Below are 14,615 nucleotides of genomic sequence, written 5' to 3'. Positions count from 1 at the left end.
CGTTTTATAGGTAATCGCTTTGGTGCCTGGTTACAAATCATACAAAATCACTTTATTATAGAAGACGTTTGTACTACGGTATAACGAGTCATTAATGTATTTAATGTATTTTAAATTATACGTTTCATATACTAGTATTTAACCGAAGCTATAGATTGTGAAATTAAACATTTCTCGTTGTTAGTGTGTTTTTTAGTTAGCTTAGATAGTAGCATAGCATACAGCTAACGTTATCCGATGATCGTGCTATGAGCTTTACCTGAGCTTATACCACTGCACTGATACTGCCTTACCGTATTCACAGCAGTTAGTAGTGCAATTATAATTATGTCATTATTTTTTATCGCAATAATCGGCACAATATGTTACACAATATGTTTATTTTTTAAAAGAGCCATAACATAATATTTATTTGTGTGTATTACTATTTTCTTATTAACAGTTTAGACATTTAAAATAATTACAGAATGTTAGCTATGTTTTGTGGGTATAAATATTTAATTGGTTGTCAAGCCTTGACTAAAGACAGTATAATAACATTATGGAATCACAAATCTTAATGTAATCAAACCCCTTAATTTATATAATAATCTTTTATTTTAAAGAAATACCATTTTTAAGTGTGTTTTGTGACAAAGTTATTTGTTATTAAGCAATAGGGTATAATATGTTTTTTTTATTACAAGCATGTCATTTGTGTACTAATGCATTATGATGTATGGCATAATTTAATCTTAATACAGAACATCATACAATACAATAACATTTAATGTAATAAAATTAGTGAACCAAAACTTGTATAAAAATTTAATTAAATTTCACAATACATAATGAATTCAACTGAATTATGAGATGTAATATATTACATTTTTATTAACACAAAACTACAAGCAAAATGCACATCGTTTTAGGACATTTATAGAGCTTTTAAAAATACACAACAATACAAAGCAGCTTTAAACAGAAATACTTTTGTATGTCTTTACTTTCCTAAATACTTTTGTGATAGTTCTCTGGCTATACATTGTGAAGATTTAAAAACAATTAATGTCGAGTTAGCTGTGTTTAAATATTTAATGAACTGTAAGGTTAAAGTTTGAGAACTAATGAGACACAAATAGATGCAGTGTCTTTTGCTGTATGAAAAGTCAAATCTTTAGTTTGAAGTATATTCATGTTGTATATGCAGTCAATTCTTTGTGGAACCATCCTAAGGCCTACATGATGCAGTCCATCAATTTAGTGGTGGGGTCGTGACCTGGTAGGCGAGGAGGTGTCATGGACTGGCTTGAGGGAACTCTGCAAAAACACACACACATGCTGCAACACGTCATGTGCAACTGTACATTTGCACAGTCTTTAGTGCTATGGAACATCACTCACTGTTTTTACTTAGATGGGCACACTGGAAGGCACAACGCAGCAGGCGTAGTGAGCTCGCTGAACCTTGTCGTCATTTCCCCTTGGCATGATTGGGTCGTGACCTGCAAAACACACACACATGCTGCAACACGTCATGTGCAACTGTACATATGCACAGTCTGTTGTGCTATGGAACATCACTCACTGTTTTTACTTGGCTATGCAAGCCCAAAGGTGCAACGCAGCAGAATTTAGTTGGCTCGTTGAACCTGGGTGTCATGGATGGACTGGCTTGAGGGAACTCTGCAAAAACACACACACATGCTGCAACACGTCATGTGCAACTGTACATATGCACAGTCTTTAGTGCTATGGAACATCACTCACTGTTTTTACTTAGATGGGCACACTGGAAGGCACAACGCAGCAGGCGTAGTGAGCTCGCTGAACCTTGTCGTCATTTCCCCTTGGCATGATTGGGTCGTGACCTGCAAAACACACACACATGCTGCAACACGTCATGTGCAACTGTACATATGCACAGTCTGTTGTGCTATGGAACATCACTCACTGTTTTTACTTGGATATGCAAGCCCAAAGGTGCAACGCAGCAGAGCGTAGTTGGCTCGTTGAACCTGGGTGTCATGGATGGACTGGCTTGAGGGAACTCTGCAAAAACACACACACATGCTGCAACACGTCATGTGCAACTGTACATATGCACAGTCTGTTGTGCTATGGAACATCACTCACTGTTTTTACTTGGCTATGCAAGCCCAAAGGTGCAACGCAGCAGAGCGTAGTTGGCTCGTTGAACCTGGGTGTCATGGATGGACTGGCTTGAGGGAACTCTGCAAAAACACACACACATGCTGCAGCACGTCATGTGCAACTGTACATATGCAAAGTCTTTAGTGCTATGGAACATCACTCACTGTTTTTACTTGGATGGGCACACTGGAAGGCACAACGCAGCAGGCGTAGTGAGCTCGCTGAACCTTGTCGTCATTTCCCCTTGGCATGATTGGGTCGTGACCTGCAAAAACACACACACATGCTGCAACACGTCATGTGCAACTGTACATATGCACAGTCTGTTGTGCTATGGAACATCACTCACTGTTTTTACTTGGCTATGCAAGCCCAAAGGTGCAACGCAGCAGAATGTAGTTGGCTCGTTGAACCTGGGTGTCATGGATGGACTGGCTTGAGGGAACTCTGCAAAAACACACACACATGCTGCAACACGTCATGTGCAACTGTACATATGCACAGTCTGTTGTGCTATGGAACATCACTCACTGTTTTTACTTGGATATGCAAGCCCAAAGGTGCAACGCAGCAGAATGTAGTTGGCTCGTTGAACCTGGGTGTCATGGATGGACTGGCTTGAGGGAACTCTGCAAAAACACACACACATGCTGCATCACGTCATGTGCAACTGTACATATGCACAGTCTGTTGTGCTATGGAACATCACTCACTGTTTTTACTTGGCTATGCAAGCCCAAAGGTGCAACGCAGCAGAGCGTAGTTGGCTCGTTGAACCTGGGTGTCATGGATGGACTGGCTTGAGGGAACTCTGCAAAAACACACACACATGCTGCAGCACGTCATGTGCAACTGTACATAATATGCACAGTCTGTTGTGCTATGGAACATCACTCACTGTTTTTACTTGGCTATGCAAGCCCAAAGGTGCAACGCAGCAGAACGTAGTTGGCTCGTTGAACCTGGGTGTCATGGATGGACTGGCTTGAGGGAACTCTGCAAAACACACACACATGCTGCAACACGTGCATTTGTACACGCAAAGTCTGTTGTGCTGTGTAACATCACTCACTGTTAGGATGTTGTGACATTACAAGGCCATTTTAATGACACACTCCACAAGATAAGATATCTCAGCCCAAAATTGACTGAAACCTTCCATTCGTCTCAGTATTATAAGGCTGATCTGAACAACAGAAGATTAAATTTCTTAATTAAAATATATACTATATAGTATATATTTGTACCAAAATGATACCTTAAATTGCGTACCTCAGGAATCAGTTCACACATTACAAGGTCGATATGTTCAAGCTTTTTTTCCTTCTTTTGCTTAAACACAATGTTGTCAATGTGTCCTAGAAGTTCCTCAACATGTGCTGACAAGGCTGGATGAAAGCTCTTTGGTTGTGACATTTTCCCAGTCTTCGTTTGCCACCATTTGTTCCACGTAGGTTTCAGTGAGCCTTTCACAATTCTAAATACATAAGTAAGTAAATGTGTCCCCTGCCCCTGAAATTTATTTGATAGATTTTCATTTACCTTCAGACAAGAAATGTGACTGTCATCCACATGTTTCTTGATAGTGAAGGATCGCCACCAGAGAACGAACGTGTGCACCTGTAAAGCAGTTCCACCATGTGCTTTACAGAGCTGTGCAATCCTTGTGTCAAGAATCTAAAAGAAATAGTAGATATCAATAAAAATTTCGTTGAATAATATAAGAAGTACATTATAGGAGGTTCGTGTACAAACGACCATACAAATAAGCTGCCATTGGACGGATATGGAGGGCTCGCCTGAGTCCCAAAATTTCTCCAATCATGCATTCATGTCTATGTCTCAGCACCCTCTAACAGAATCCACGGTTTCGAGAATATCCAAGAAACTTAATTTTTCGACCCAAAAAAACTATAAGGTGTACGTGTATCCCTTATAGATATTTTGGGTCTAAAAAAAAAGTTTCTTGGATATTCTCGAAATCTTGTATTCTGTTAGAGGGTGCCGAGACATAGACATGAATGCATGATTGGAGGCTCTAGAGCCTTCCAGAGCTGAGATATGGAGATCCCACAACATTTATTCCATTGGGGCAAATAGAGACTGAAATTTTGGGATGAAATTTGGCCCTTTTGCAGCTTTTTGTTTGAACGTTTTCTGGAAACCAGGACTAATCAGAGCTATTACAAATATGTCTCAAAAATGTTATCAAATTAAAATTCTAACGTCGTCATTCAGCCATGGGAAACTTTTTTCCTGTGGACACAGTGTCTCGAAATCTTCAACTGTGGCCTGGCATCTCGGAAACTGAATGAGTGGCCGCTTTCTGTCGCTTTCCTCACTCAAAATTCTCATATACATTTCCTAGAAAAAAAATACTTTGTAATTGTCTTATATATATAATATTATATAATATATAACTGTAACGTACGGACAGAGACGGTCGGATCCAAGTGCAGCACTTTATTACAACTTAAACAAACACAAAGAAACAAGGGCAATCCAGTAAATCGTGGTACAAACGGGCGTGGGTCGAGGCAGGCAGCACAGGTTCGAGAACAGTCCAGGATACAGGCTAGGGTCAAGAGTCCAGGGAAACACGGAGAAACAGAACAGGGAATAACGCTCAGAAATGCACGCTTACAGTGTAACAAGACTTCGCAAAGGACACAGGCAAAACTCAGGCTTAAATCAGGAACTCAATAACCAATAATGAAACACAGCTGAACATAATAAAACAATGAGTCCATAATGAAACATAATATAAAGAGAGAGTGTCCTCCAGAGGCTCTCGAGGGCACTACAGCTGCCGATCGTCACATAACCCCCCCTCTAAGGAGCGGCTTCCAGACGCTCCTAAGAGCTCCGGGGGGAGGTCAACGGGGGCTGGGATGGAGGGCCAGGCCCATGGAGAGGCAGGAGGTCAGGCCTATGGAGAGACCTGGGGCCTGGAGACCAGAGCAGGGCAAGAGACCATGGGGGAGCACACTTGGAAGGCAACCAGGGTGGAACACACTTGACAGGAGACCAGGGTTGAACACACTTGGAAGGGTACCAGGACGGAGCAGACTCAGACAGAGACGAGGGCGGAGCAGACTGAGGCGAAGGCCAGGGCGGGGCAGGATTAGGCGAAGGCCAGGATGGTGAAGCCCCTGCAGACGACCATGGCAGCGCAGCCTTCATGGTCTCTTCACCGGACCCTTGGCCCCCCCCCAAAAGATACTTGGGGAAATCCACGGGTTCAGGAAAGCCCTCCCGGAGCTTGAAGGGCGCAGGCAGGGCGAGGCGCAGAGGCGGGGCCGGCAGGGCGAGGCGCAGAGGCGGGGCCGGCAGGGCGAGGCGCAGAGGCGGGGCCGGCAGGGCGAGGCGCAGAGGCGGGGCCGGCAGGGCGAGGCGCAGAGGCGGGGCCGGCAGGGCGAGGAGTCTGGGAATAACCACAGGAGCCTGGCGAACCAAACGAGTCCTCCTTCTCCTGCGACGGCGAGTCACTGGGCTTGATACACTGACTTGACTGGATACACTCATTTGGCTCGACTCATTTGATTCACTTGATTCAGTTGACTCACTCGATACACTTGATTCACTTGATTCAGTTGACTCACTCGATACACTTGATTCACTTGATTCAGTTGACTCACTCGATACACTTGATTCACTTGATTCAGTTGACTCACTCGATACACTTGATTCACTTGATTCAGTTGACTCACTCGATACACTTGATTCACTTGATTCAGTTGACTCACTCGACTTGGGACTTGACTCACTTGACTCACTTGACTCGGGATTCGATTCTTTCGAGTCGGCTGGCACGTGCTCAAACTCCAGTTCGGCCGGCGAAACCTCCGCTGTATCTGGATTAGCAAGTTCAACAAAACCAGTGCGGAATACGGGCTCGAGGGGTCCGATACGATGGGTGGGTTCGGCAGGAACGGTAAACTTGAAAGCCCCTCTGACGGTCATCAAGGAAGGATCGAACAGTTTGTGGAGATGAGGCTTTAACGGCGTGCGGAGCGAGTGAGAGAAATCAGCCGCAAACGAACCTCCCCGACGCAGGGACAAGAGCAGTTCCTCAGGATCTTCTCCTGCGGGGAGTTCAAAAGCCTCTCTGAATAGGGCGATAAATACCTCATAAGAAGGGAACGACATCCGACCTGGTTCCCAGAATGTACCAACCCACTCCAGAGCCTTTCCAGTGAGCAGTGAGCAGATGAATGAAACGCGGTCGTCATCCGAGGTGTACAACTGGGGCTGAAGATTCATGTATACGCTGCACTGCTGAAGGAATCCCTCACACGCCACAGGTGAGCCATCAAACTTGTCAGGAAATGCCAGACTGAGATAGTCAGATGTGGTACTCACACTGGGTTGCGGTGGAACAGGTGCAGCGGCAGTTCGGGCTTGATCAGCCGTTGTGCTTGAGCTCTGCGTAGACCAGGTTTGCACGGAGCTTGCTAGTTCCTCGAGGAGAGAAGTTAGTCTCGCCAACTGAGAACGATGAGAGGCTAGCATGGAAGCTCGGGTCTTGACCACGGTGGATAGATGCTGAAAGTCTGCTGGATCCATGTTTGGCGAAGTCTTCTGTAACGTACGGACAGAGACGGTCGGATCCAAGTGCAGCACTTTATTACAACTTAAACAAACACAAAGAAACAAGGGCAATCCAGTAAATCGTGGTACAAACGGGCGTGGGTCGAGGCAGGCAGCACAGGTTCGAGAACAGTCCAGGATACAGGCTAGGGTCAAGAGTCCAGGGAAACACGGAGAAACAGAACAGGGAATAACGCTCAGAAATGCACGCTTACAGTGTAACAAGACTTCGCAAAGGACACAGGCAAAACTCAGGCTTAAATCAGGAACTCAATAACCAATAATGAAACACAGCTGAACATAATAAAACAATGAGTCCATAATGAAACATAATATAAAGAGAGAGTGTCCTCCAGAGGCTCTCGAGGGCACTACAGCTGCCGATCGTCACAATAACAGACTTCCATTTATTTGACATCTTACCTCTTCTAGCTCCAAGATGTGAAAGCGATCCACTGAAAACTGACTTTTTTTTTCAATTTCTGTAAACACATTTGGATCAGTCAAAAATTAGTTACTTATTGTACTTTTTTTAAAGCAAATCAAATAAAGCATACCTGTGCGTGATGCATCACCTCCTGCCATGTCTGTCTTCAGGCAGTAAGAATCATGGTCATCATGAATATTCACTGAAAAGGTTGTATATGTAATATTTTAAATTTGCCATAAACATCTACTTCAAAAAGTGGACCATCTATTGTAATGCACTGCCTTTCTCACCATTCAGGTTAATGTTACGCCGCAGGAATGGTTTGAGTTGGGACACATTGGTTTTCTGGCGGAGAATGTTGCCTGATTTGTCTGCAAGTGTAGCAACCCCTTTTCCGGTAATGTCTTCGACTAGAAAAGGGCCGGTCCAGTTCCCCTCTAAACATCCACCTTTGCGCCCCTCTTTTCTTTTGTTTGCTTTGAGTACCTCCTCTCCTTCGTGGATGTGAAATGATTTCACATTTTTTCTTTTCCGGGACTCGTACTCCGCCTTTTGCTTCCCCTGTGCTTTTTCGATGTAATCCCGTGCCTTATTAAAATATTGTATAATAAACAGAGTTAATAGAATACCTTAAATAATGTGAGTTATTACTTAATTATAGTTCATACTACAGACAATTACCTTTGTCTGTACTGCTGTCACCTCTACTATCCGTGTGGGCATTACAACCTCCGGATCCTCAGGTACAAAGCAATCTGTCTCAGATACTACCTTTGTGTTTAGAACCTCTGGCGTTTTTGGGTGCCGATGAAACATCAAAAAGTATGGTGTATACTTTGTAGAGCCCTAAAAAAAAGTGTTTCAACAAATTACATTTAAATAATCAATTGCATATAATCATTTCTTTTTTAAGCAGTTCCAATCACCTGCTTTGAGGTGTTGATGGCATGCACCACATCCTCAAGTTTTTCGTCCCAGTCATTCTGCATGTCATTGCAGTACTTTGACAATGACCTCTTTATAGTCTGATTAGTCCTCTCATCCTGCCCATTTGACTGAGGGTGGTACGATGATGTGACACACTGCTTCACTAAATAAAGATAACAATTTTGACATTTACAAAGCACATAATACCATAGTATAGCCAGGTCCATCGCAGAAATTGACTTGTAGTTGCCAGTGGGGTTGTAAACGCGAATACGATTCAGCAAACCATCCAAGACCTTTACAACATAAACAGAAACCGCTGTAACCAGAGTAACAACTGTTGAGCAAAAATGTAATTGTTTTTTTATCCATACATACCCACAAAATGAAGTGGTTTCCCTTTTTGGGGCTCTGTCCACCAACAATTCTTGGAATAAGGACCGTCTCATTCTCATCAAGGTCCTTTAAAATATTTTTAAGTAAATAAGTAAGTAAATGTGTCCCCTGCCCCTGAAATGTATTTGATAGATTTTAATTTACCTTCAGACAAGAAATGTGACTGTCATCCACATGTTTCTTGATAGTGAAGGATCGCCACCAGAGAACGAACGTGTGCACCTGTAAACCAGTTCCACCATGTGCTTTACAGAGCTGTGCAATCCTTGTGTCAAGAATCTAAAAGAAATAGTAGATATCAATAAAAATTTTGTTGAATAATATAAGAAGTACATTATAGGAGGTTTGAATCCACGGTTTCGAGAATATCCAAGAAACTTTATTTTTCTACCCAAAAAAACTATAAGGTGTACGTACGTTATAGATATTTTGGGTCTAAAAAAAAAGTTTCTTGGATATTCTCGAAATCTTGTATTCTGTTAGAAGGTGCCGAGACATGAATGCATGTCTATGCCTTCCAGAGCTGAGATATGGAGATCCCACAAAGCATTTATTCCATTGGGGCAAATAGAGACTCGCATACTCGTGAAATTTTGGGATGAAATTTGGCCCTTTTGCAGCTTTTTGTTAGGTAATCATTTACTAATCACGTGTAATGGAAATTGCAAAAAACATACATAAAATGTTAGTATATCACTTGTTAATCATTTATGCATGTTTTGTAAATGATTAGTTCATCATTAACTAACCACTTATTAATGGCCTATAACTGAACATTATTATTAAGTGTTACCCAAGTCTCTATACATTTTTACTATATTTTATCATTTAATCACTTCACATTTAATCTCCAGATTAATGTAGAAAAACATAAAATAACTAAATATATTTATTTTATATAGAGACAATATATTTTAACTACTTGTTTAATGACATATTTTTTGAAGGCCAGTATCACTGATACTAATAAGGCTACTGATGTCTTGATAAATATGGGAAATAAAAAGAAATTGAATAAAGCGTACAACACTCTGCACTGCATAATGTATAAATTAGATATAAATGAATCCTTTTTAAAGCTACAAAAGTTCTTTAGTTAGGAGCAGTGAGTAATGTTCTCTGTTCCAACGTTACATTCTAATAATACAAATACATTTATTTACATAATATAATACTTACATAAATGTCACTGCAGATTAAGTATTTTCAAAAACAATATTCACAGTATAAGTATGAACTGTAGCTGAAATATAGCCATGGCATTGATGCATGAGGTCCACTACAGTGGACAGATGATTAATCAGATTTTTCTCCCAATCTAAAATCAAAACTTGGAAAATTGAACTGTGATATGATTAATTAGATATTGCTTGATGCTGCAATATGTTTTTATCTTCAAGAGTCTCCTAGGAAAGAAGGAATGGTTGGACTAGCCGAGGTGGGCTGGCCCAGGCGGTGTACTTCAGCGCTGATCCCTTAGATCTCACATCTCCGAAAACGTCAGATCATAATTTTAAATAGGCGCTATCTGTATAAACAAACAACATATTTGAGATTGAAAACAACTTCATTGTCGACTGAAAAACTCTTAAAACTACATTTCATACACAATAACAGTAGTATTTTTAAATTTCGCGGTGTTTCTCCTCTGCTATTGACGCAACTTGAGATTTTAAATATTAGATATAGAATATACACAATTTACATATACAATATGCAATTTAATTTAATCTTACCTTGCATATAGCAACGGGAGTTAGCATTATACATAAAGCTACCACATAATAACAGTAAAACAGCTCACGTTAGCTACAAGTTATCGCGAGAACAGATTCAGATCAGGCATACTACTGGCATACTAATGGGGTCCTACGCCCGGACTATTCACACCGAGTAACCCGATTATTCACCACACCGGTCAAATTTTTCAACTAAGATGGCGGACACCGCTGGAAAGGAACAATTTTATTTTAAGTATATTTTCGCAAATACGCATGTTAAAATGTCGAAATATGTTGGAATATGTTAGTTTGATGCACATCCAATGGACTGTTGAGTTTTCAACACTAATGTTAGAAAATATTTCACGAAGCTATCTGACGATGTTCATATGATATCTGCCGAGTGCTTCAAAAGCAAATCAAATATACATCTGATCTGGGTAAGTTAGTTAATCTAATTTTATTTTCGATTTTGGCTTCCAAGGATTATAAAAAGAAGATATGTGAGGTAAAATTATTCAAAACTAGCCGCGTTCGTCTAGCGCATCATCTTCCCTTCACAGCGCGCTGTCATTTCTCTCTAAACCCAAACCTAACGTCAGAATCAGCACTGAGCACAATCGGTGATTGTTGTAAAGTGCAGTGTCTGCGGTTTCTAAATTGCGGGACGTTGGTGGTAAAAACAGCTACTAAAAGCACAATGATCCGCGCAAGAGACGTTGCCCCGGTTCCCATGGCGGCGCGCGCGCGTTCGGAAACGGATTGCAACTATTGTTAGACAAGCAAACTTTGGGTTTTGTGTGCGCTTCTAAACGATCAGATACAAACAAATATATGGCAAAATTACCGGAAATGCGTCTTCTATATTCCACATGTCTTCTCTGTTGATTCATCAGATGTAGATAAACGAAAACAGCCCACACAACAGGCAACACAACAACTGGAACCGGCAATTTTATGAATGAAAATAGTAGTAGAAGTAGTAGACACTTTGACGCTGCGCGTGACGTATTGAGGATTGCCGCGCTAATTTGCATATAGTGGTGTCCCATTTCATAGGGAAAGATCTTCAACTCCACTTCCCTCGTTGAGGGGACTTTACTTTCGAGGGCACTCAAAACCAAGTGGAAGTTTAAAGGGGGGAGAAATGGGACAGGGCCTAAGACTTACATTTTAAAATTCAGAAAGATGCCACCTAAACATTGTTCCTATCATTTTACTTTGAATCTCATTCTGCAAAATGAACGAATCTTTTTTCAGGTCATTCCATTCGTTTCAGCAGAATATAATTAAAATTTTACATGTTAATAGCCAAATTCCCCAACACATCTACTTACACAAACGTTGATCAAATTCTGAATAAGAAAAAAACTGTAAGGTAGCCAAGGGCAAATTATGAAAAATATTTGCTTAGCTGGGTCTTCAGGCTATGCAGTCTGTTAGTTCACCTCACCACCCGATCTGAGTCGTTCGTTTTTTTGTCACGTCAAATCCCCATTGGCTGAAGCCATGCAGTCTGTACCTGAAACAAAAATGATTAGTTCACCTCCCGAGTCTCCCATTCGTTCATCACGTGACAGCCAACTCTTTATTACCACTTTCAACGATATGGAAAAGTACCATCGTGACAGAAATTCTCACATATATAATTGTATGAAATTTGAGAGTCCAGAAACGCATCGCGTAACTGTAAGAGTTTAAAAAAGGAACTACGCGCTTTTTTGTAAAGAAGGTTGGGAATTATTAACTCATTTCTGTATCCAATATGGTTGTCAGGTCACGTGACAAAAGAACAAACGACTCAGACCCTTATTCAGGAGGTGAGCTAATCATTTCTGTTTTCTGTACAGAACCTAGGTCATAGCACAAAATGAACGAATCAGTCTCTGAGACAACTCGTGGTTTCCGAGTCAGGTTATTGATTCGTTCAAAATGAACGAATCGTTCATGATCGACCCATCCCTAATGGACAAAAGCCCCTGAAATTTTTCCCACAGAAAGTCAAACCGGTAAGGGTTGAGTTGATGATGACAGAACTTACTAGAGCTGTTTTAGATGCTGTAACAAGGTTTAACCGTTCAGGAGACGTGAACCGGCTAACGTAACATTAATAAGAAGATAAACAAACAAAATGAAAGTGAAGAGGCAGCACCTCATGGACGACTGCCGCATATAAACATAATAAAACACAACATAAATAGTCCAGGGGTCTCATTTATAAAACGTTGCGTAGGATCCTTACTAAAAGTGTACGTGCGCCTGAAAGCCAAAAATGGCGCACGGCAAAAAATATTCAAACTTATAAAACCGTGCGTACACCAGAACCTGCGCAAAATTCCCTTAATAAATCCCAGTCAGCGGAAGATTGTGCGCACATGTGTCTCCTCCCCGAAATAACCATATATGGAGCTTACAACGCCTATAGTTTTACTATGCAGATCCTCATATGCATAGATTTGCATATGCTTATTCATCCACGTGATACCACGTTTAACAGTACAGGACATTAGGAAAATATGAGATATGGATGTGCCATCACATTACATTGATAAAAATCATTTAGTAGCCTATCCTTGCCGGTTTTTGTATAAAATACATTTCAGAGAAGGTTTTTCTCAGTCTTTTTCACTGGCCAAATAGTATTTTTGGAAACATGGAAACAGATAGGCCTTTGTTGTGCATTATTTCCACGAAAATATTTTCTCAGACAATCTGCTATTATCATGATAAGCAATTCTCTCTGTAGTTAAAACATTAAAACACAGCATGCCACAGGAAAAGTGTTCAAAAGCATCGCATCCACTACAAATATTTATTGATTGAAAATAAAAAGTTTTGTAACTTCTCAGTAATGATTTCATGTAGTTTAAGTGTTTAACTCCATTAATGAGAATGGCACATTTAATCTAAATGTTTATATCAGAAGTACACCCTGCTTGCCAAAGATGCTTTATTTTTTTTTAGATGCCATGCTTTCTTTCTGCAGATCTTGACACATCTGCTTAAGTCAACAGAAAGAAAGATCATTCAAGTATCTCCGACATTACGCCACACACATTTTCCCCATTAGAAGATGGTGTAAATTCCTCTGTTATGGAAAGATGTATTGGATTCATACTCCTTTGTCTCTATCCGTGTCAAAGATCTGAGGTGCAGCTGGGTACAATCCTGAGGGAAATCAGTTTGTTCCGTATGCCGTTCTGCATTGAAATGGAGTGTGTTTTTAGCCCGCAGTTTTGTCTAGAACAAACTCATCATGCTCTCCACAGAACCTCACACGACAAAGACTACAAATACTGTCTGTAAACTACCATTCTACTTTTATCTCTGTTTATCCTTGTGTGTTTTGCTTGGTAAATCAGTGTGCTTTTTCGGTTTCGGGCTGTCTATCTGTTTGTGTGAAGAAAGGGGAAGAAGAAAAGTAAGCCCTTGTCAAAAAGAAACTGGAACCAATTACGCCCAAAACTCAGTGTCCACTGTGGATATTGCTGGCGTATCCACGCTTGTATATACAACCCCTCAACCTCAGCCTTTCTCGAGGTCCAGTCCCACATGGCAGACCACACTGTTTTGTCAGCTCATTCTGCATCCTATTGTGTGACATGGAGTATGGAAACTCTTTTGGTGCGTGTTAAACTGTGTTGGTTCGCAGTTTGTTTGCCTTGTGTGCTTATACGCTCTGTGAAATCCAGTAAAGTCAAATGGCTTTCCCAGAATCGGCACTTTATGAGCCCCTGTCCCCATCCCCTTCAACTTCGAATGCATTCACCAAACATTTGAGTCACTCCAACTGTGCCTGCGAGCGACTCAATGTCCTCTCCAAGCTTTTTCCCCTTTACTCTCAAATAGAGTACAGATATTTTCCCAGTGCACAGCTGCCCTGTTTGAACCATGACCCTCTTGATGAATCTCTCGACGAACCCACCCAGAGCTGGCAAACGGACCTGCTCTCTGGACTTTGCGCTGACGTATCTGGCTCTGTGTTTGACCACCACCCGGCCTTCATCATCCTCCAACCAATGTGGGACTGAGGAAATAATGAAAAAAGCTAACTAAATGGTTTCCAAATGAAAACAATTCCCATTAGAGAGGGAATAGGCTATTAATACATTTAATATGTGATCTCAGTAATGCACCTTCTCTTGACATGAAACAGCTTGACTTTGGTCTGAACATGCGTGGCCTACAGTGATGTTTCCGGGAACAATGAGATCTTGATCTGAAGTTCATCTAAATCTGAAGTTCAGCCCAGTGATTCTCTGCAACTAGCTTCATCAACTAAACAACTGTTTCTGTTCTACCAAACCAGGGTGCTAATTTAGGACGGGATTGGGGGGTCTTATCCCCATAATTAAGGCTTGAACCCCTGAAGTAAGTCAAAACAAAAGGGTGGGGAGCACTTAAAAGTCCATTTTTAC

The sequence above is a fragment of the Rhinichthys klamathensis genome, unplaced genomic scaffold (genome assembly GCF_029890125.1).
Source record: "Rhinichthys klamathensis goyatoka isolate OS25496 unplaced genomic scaffold, OSU_Roscu_1.1 h1tg000032l_1, whole genome shotgun sequence".
Lineage (NCBI taxonomy): Eukaryota > Metazoa > Chordata > Actinopteri > Cypriniformes > Leuciscidae > Rhinichthys > Rhinichthys klamathensis.
Note: the sequence above shows the minus strand (reverse complement) of the source record.